Source organism: Haemorhous mexicanus, chromosome 3, assembly GCF_027477595.1.
Source record: "Haemorhous mexicanus isolate bHaeMex1 chromosome 3, bHaeMex1.pri, whole genome shotgun sequence".
Lineage (NCBI taxonomy): Eukaryota > Metazoa > Chordata > Aves > Passeriformes > Fringillidae > Haemorhous > Haemorhous mexicanus.
The window spans coordinates 1,630,736-1,637,015 of NC_082343.1; positions in this window are offsets into that span (position 1 = coordinate 1,630,736).

Consider the following 6,280-nt stretch of genomic DNA (forward strand, 5'->3'; position numbering starts at 1 on the left):
TGATGGGTTTAATACTGAAATGATTTTCTGGCTTCACTTGGGCTCCATATTAAGTCACAAATGCAAAGAAAAAAAAATCTACACAGAAAAAACTTAATAAATGAGTGATATTTCAATACCCAGAAAGACAGCACTCAGCTGGTGTCCTGGGTACTGAGAAAAATCCCAACTGGTTTGGGAGGCTGAGTGATCACTGCAGTGCTGAATGGGGCTCTCCAACCACCTCCCAAGATGGACCAGGAACATTCCCTGGAAAAGGAGATTGCAGCTTTTAGTGCGAAAATATTTATCACATGTTTTGTGAAGAGAGAAGAGACCAAAAGCAAAACCTGAGGGTATGAAAGAGGAGGATGATCCTGTGCTTTTTAGGAGGAAGTGGTACTTCCCAAGAGGTTCAGAGGTGAGGCAGGCTCTTACTGGTGTTTGATGTTCAGCCTGTGTGTGGAGTTCTCTGTTGCTGGCAGTTCAGAAGTTCCCCTTTTTGGAAGCATTGCCACAAAGTTGTCTCCTTAGCTCCAGAGAGCTCCTGGAGGATTAAACCCACTGAAGAGTGTGTAGAAGAGGGCAGCATTCTCCACAGGATATGCAGAAACCACTCAGGAGGTTTCGAGAGGCTTCAGCCCTGTTTTGGGATCTCAACAACTGAGATCAAGACACACATTTTTAGCACTAAGTTCTAAAGAAATCAGTCTGTTTCAAAGTAGCAAAATCAGTGAAAGAGCCCTTGATGTTTCCTGGACAGCTGATAGATCACACTGAGGCTGGACATGCAGGGAGCAGGGTTCTCCTAAGAAAAAAACCAATATCCCTCTGGAAAAGCCCACCTTGAGCAGGTTTGGCTGCGCTGGGAACATCTTTGCCATGAGAGTCTGGCAGTTTAACTCAGCAGAGGAGAACACAGAGGTGCAGGACTGTAGGCTGGCTCAGCAGATGGCAGGAGTCAGCCGAGGGCTCTGAGAACATCTGACCTTTCAGATCAAACTGAGGAGGAGGTTACTGTAGCTTCAGGACAGATTTTCCCCTCTCTCTCACTTGCCTGTCAGTCCTTTGAAGCAGAGACCTGCTGCTTTTTGAATGTTTGGAGCGTGCACACAGGGTGGAGAATCCAGTAAGTAAATAATAGGAGCCATAACTCAGTGCACTGGAGCTGAGGAGCTGTGAAAGACATGATCTGTTTTCTTGTGACCTCCACCTCTCGCTGTGACTCCAGGACACGTTATTGTGTTTTATTTGCACTAGTGGCCAAGTCAAACAAATCACTCTGGAACTGGTAAGAACTCCACCCCCATTCCCCAATTTTTCAGGTTGAGCATGAAACTTGTCTGTCTTACTGGGAATTTCTGAACATAAATAAACAGACACTTAGAGTAACTCGCCTTGATAAATGGGCAGTGTAGGTCGGGGCCCGCTGGATATGCGGGCGACTCAAAGATGAAGCAGAGCTGGGGAAGTAGGCAGGAATGGCTCTGCTTTTCTTGGCCTCTCAAATGGTTTTCAGGCTGAAATCAAATACTTGAGTGCATGAGGAAAGCTGGCTTCTGAAGTCATGATTTTGCACTGAACCTCGCTGTAAGGATATCTCTTATAAAGCTACTTTTGATGTGGAAATTTGGCTCCAAACCACACTGAAGGCCATTATAAATAACCACTTCATCACAGGACACACAGAAGTTGGCTTCCTTGAACACTCCTAGAAAGCAAGCCTAACCTTATTGAGCCATAACCTCAGCTAGTGTAAATCAGAGAAGCTCCATTGACTTCATTACTTTATTCTGATTTACACCAGCTGTGACTGCAGCCCACAATACAGCAAGATATGTCAGCTTTTTAATTCTGTCACTGGGTGTTGAACAAAACTGGTTTTAAAACAAGACTGGCAATCCCAGATTTAGATCCTAATGAGATGCAGCATTGTAATTGTTTCACGATGCTTATGTGCTCCATTTTGTTTTCATTTTTGCATTGCTTCTGTTTTTCTTATCTCCTGCCAAACAGAGGAAGAGTACCACACATGTTACATTCATAACAAAGATGTTTTGCTGCATCGAGAACACGTCCTCCAGATGCAAAATGCCTTTGTGCTGTAGCTCAGCTTCTTCCTTTGCATAGGTACGTGGGTTATGTGCCAACATAGGAATGCCCTTGAGGGCAGCCCTGTGTTCCCCCAGGGCCTGGGGCTCTGGAAAGGGGCACCCAGAGGTTGCCCCAGGGGAACTTCAAGGATCTGATTCCCTCTTAGGGATTTCCAGTTCCTAAGGTGGTTCATTTCAGGTGGGCAGGATGAGTTGTGCCCGAGAGGACCCTGATAGGACTGCCCTGAGACCACCAATACTCTGCCACAGTCCTGCAGGGTGCTCAGGTAATTAGCCACACTGAGTAACCAGCTGGCACCTCTGTGGTGTGGAAGGCTGGGAGGTGCATACAGATGGAAATTCAGCCAAAGGGAAGACATTCATATAACTAGACTGAGGGTGATTAATATTGGTTATTACTTTATGACAGTAGCAGCTGTAAGTTCCAGTCAAGGGCAAGGCAGCACTGTTCTCTGCAGAGATGCTCTTCTGCAGGCAGCAGTCTCTGCTCAATAGAGTCAGAGGTAGAAAAAGTCTCCCTCTAAAATGGGAAAAGAAACAAACTGATTTCCCCAGCTAAGTCCCTTAACTTTCCCTTCCACTACCTTAATTTGCTGTTCTCCCTAAGGCAGGTAACTCTGGGGTGGACAACACACACCACAAATACTCAACAACCACAGGGAAGGTCCACAGGCAAACAGAGCAGAGCTGGTTTAGGAGAACTGAAGGTAGTGGATTTTAAACACTTAGTTGTCATTAAAAAGGTTCCTGCAAAGCAGGCATTCCCCATAAGGTTTATTTCATGTGAGGTGAGTCTCATGTTTGAGAACAGTCACCAAGACTTCAAAGGAAGGTGTGAAGACCCTACAATAAGGTGACATGGCATAAACTCAGCTGATACACAAATTCAGGATGAGTATTGTGCACATCTCTACTCTATGGTCAGCAAATTAGTTCAGCATGTTCTGTTACCAGACCCAGAAACCTAGCATGGGTGTGAGATGAACAATCTTCCTAACAGGTGAGACCTGAACACTGATCAGAGATAGGAATTCAAACAGCAGGATCATCTCCCATATCTAAGCTTCCTTCCTTTGGGTCTGCACACATATTCTATCAAAGAGAGAGGTTGAAGAGTGTAGGTGGGGGTCTTTGTTATAATTTTAGTGCAACACATCTGCAGCCTTCCCATTAGGTAGTAAAGAGAAGCAAAAATTACTGAATTTGGTATAAATTCCTTTTGGCAAGCTTATGTCTCTACCCAAGAACCTGGAAAAAATAAAGAAGTGCCCTTCATACAAGAAACTCTGCTGGCAAGCTCTTTGAGAGAGCTACAAACAGAGAAATGTATTTTAGGAAAAGGGAACTTGTGCTTTCCTGAAACTGTGACCAACAGAACATATCTGCAATTTAAGAGTAAGAGTTGGCACTAATCCACCTCATTTCCTCACTGCCTGCTGTAGAGTTTGTTCCCCAGCTCCTGACACATGGCTGCAGGGCTGGGGGCTGTGGCACTGCACCTCACTGCATGCTGTGTGTTTACTGCCATGCCTCTGCTGTGATGTCCTTGGGTGGTATCTCACAGGGAACCTGGGAAGAGAAGGATGGGTGGGACTTCTGGGCAGAGCCTTTGTCCTTTGGAAAGAGTTGAACATGAGGTATGGAGAGGTGTGAATGTTGCTGGGGTGTTTTTCATGAGAAGGTAAGAGCTCATTTTCATTTTTCAAGAGCCCCCTACCCGGGATTAAAGCTGAAGGTTTGCCAGATGAGACAAGGGACCTGCTTGGGTGGGACTTTGGTGGCCTGTGGTGCTTCAGCAGCACTTGATGTCAGCAGAGAAAGCACTGAGTCTTGTGGCACAGAAACCCAGTCCCTGGTTCCCAAATAACATCCAGAGCCACGGTAAGGAATCTAAAGAGGAGACTGGCAAAGACCTTCAAGTGAAGGCTCAGTTCTCCCTACCTTCCAAGAGACACCAAAGTTTTCATATGTTTCACTGGAACTTTTGTGGGTATCCCATCAAGTTTACAGTACTTGAATTGGCGGGACTTTCAGCTGTCATGTGAGGTACTTGATGGTTGCTTTAATCAGGAATTTTGAGGCCACAGCTGGAGGAAAGCAGCGAGTTCTGTGGCAAGGCTGCTGTGGTGATTATTCTTAGTTTTGCAAGGCCTGTGCAGTGACCTTTTAAAAGCTACAGTTTATTTCCCAGACAAACTTGCCCTGTTACAGAGTTGGTGCTGAATCACAGAATCATAGAATGCCTTGGGTTGAAAGGGACCTAAATGTTCATCAAGTTCCTACCTTCCTGCTATGGGCAGGGGCATCTTCCACTAGACCAGGTTGCTCAGAGCTTCCCTCAATCCACCTTTTGCGAATGGAAAGATGAGCAGTCCCTGTACATGACATGCACACTTTAATATATAAATAACCCAAATAGCTTATGATCTCTGTATTATTTATCCATAAACTATACCTTAAACAGATTCAGTCCCCCAACCTTTGCTTTTTGTGCGCTCCCTGCTAGCAGGCTGAGAGACATCTCTGGTAGCTCCAGCTCCATTTTATGTCCTGGGTATTCAGTGGTGCCAGAGACACTGGGAAGACCTCCTGGCATCATTGACAGTCCTTCTCCTGTTAGTCTAGGGACAGAGACTTGCAAGTAGTTAAGTGTAGGTTTATAACTGCTGCATAACAGACTAAAAAACCACACCCGACCGAAATAATTCGCTGGCATGCTAATGAGCATCAAACCAGACAGTTCAACCATCTGTGTGCTCTGCTTTTTATCTGTTTCAAGTGTGTTGGGTTTGGGTGTACATGTCCTCTCTGCAAGTATAAAACCATACTTTTGATCTATTGCAGAAAGGCCCTTTTACCATAAAGATTAAGAAAATTATTCCTTTTGACTCTCAATCCTTTTTTCCATTATTGCTCTGATATGATGGGACCATATTGTCAAGTTATTATAGAGGATGTAGAGCACATCCAAAGAACAAGGAACTGTAGAGCACATCCAGCCCCCTAGCTCATTTATTAATTGGTGTTGCTGTTTACTGATGTGTTTGGAAATCTTCAGAACCATGTGATGAGCAAAGATGTTGGCTGCAACATAAAGCATGTCTCAGCCAGCACTGTGGCTGCTGCCATCATTTCTAGAGCTGTGGTTGTAGCACAATCATTCCATCCTGAACCTGTGCACTGGATAATTTACCTTGGAGGATTTTTCTTGCCTCTGAGAAGTTTTTGGTTATTAACACAGGAAAAGCAATATGTCTATTACTACAAATATTAATACATGGGAATGTGTGATCCTAAGTCCATTCCAGCAGGTGATTTATGTCTGTGCAACAAAAATTTGCACATGTGTCAGGCTAAGGGGCTGCCTGTTGATCTCATGTGTAATGTGCACAGCCCAAGCAGCTCCCAGTTGTATGTGGAAGCAGAGGAGCCACGCTAAGGTGTGTATTCAACATCTGCCTTGAAAGTTTTCCTGCCCTGACCATGACTTTTTGGTGGTGAACCTGTGTCTGATTTCCCAGAGGTGAAACCTTTTTGCCATGCAGGACCCAAACCTCTGCAGCCTTTGCCATTGGAAATATTCCAAGAAGTGTACACAGATCAGTAAAAAGATGGAGTGAGTACTTGGTCTTGGTTTGGAGGTGCAAGTGAGATGATTTTGAGGCTCTTTCATCTCAAAAAAGAACATACAGAGTGCTGCGGCTGAAAGTTGAAGGTATTTAAAAGAAATGGGGTTTTTTTTAGCAACAAGGATTATGAGTGTTGGAATGTTCTCAAGGGATGCAGTAAATTGTACTTTGTAGTCTTTAAATTAAGTACAATTTTTTTTTTAGAAGATATCCTCTACTTTGGCTAAAAGATATTGGACACTTGTTGATTGAAATGTTCTGATTTTTCATGGTCAAAATGAAATGGGGTGATTGCAACATCTTTGAAACTTCCTAAGTCTATGACCTTCCTTTAAGAAGGTGATGTTTTTGGTGGTAGTTTTTTAAATTTATGGCTGAATCTATGAGAATCAGACAAGACAGTATAGCTTGCATGACTGATTTGTGCAGCCCAAGCTCCAAAAAGGTGTTCCAGTTTCCTGATCCCGAATGGTGCTAAGTCTCTTCACCAGGACTCCCCAATGGCTCTGGGCATTTAGGATTTTTAATCCTCTATGAGCCAGTGTTGATGCCTTGCGG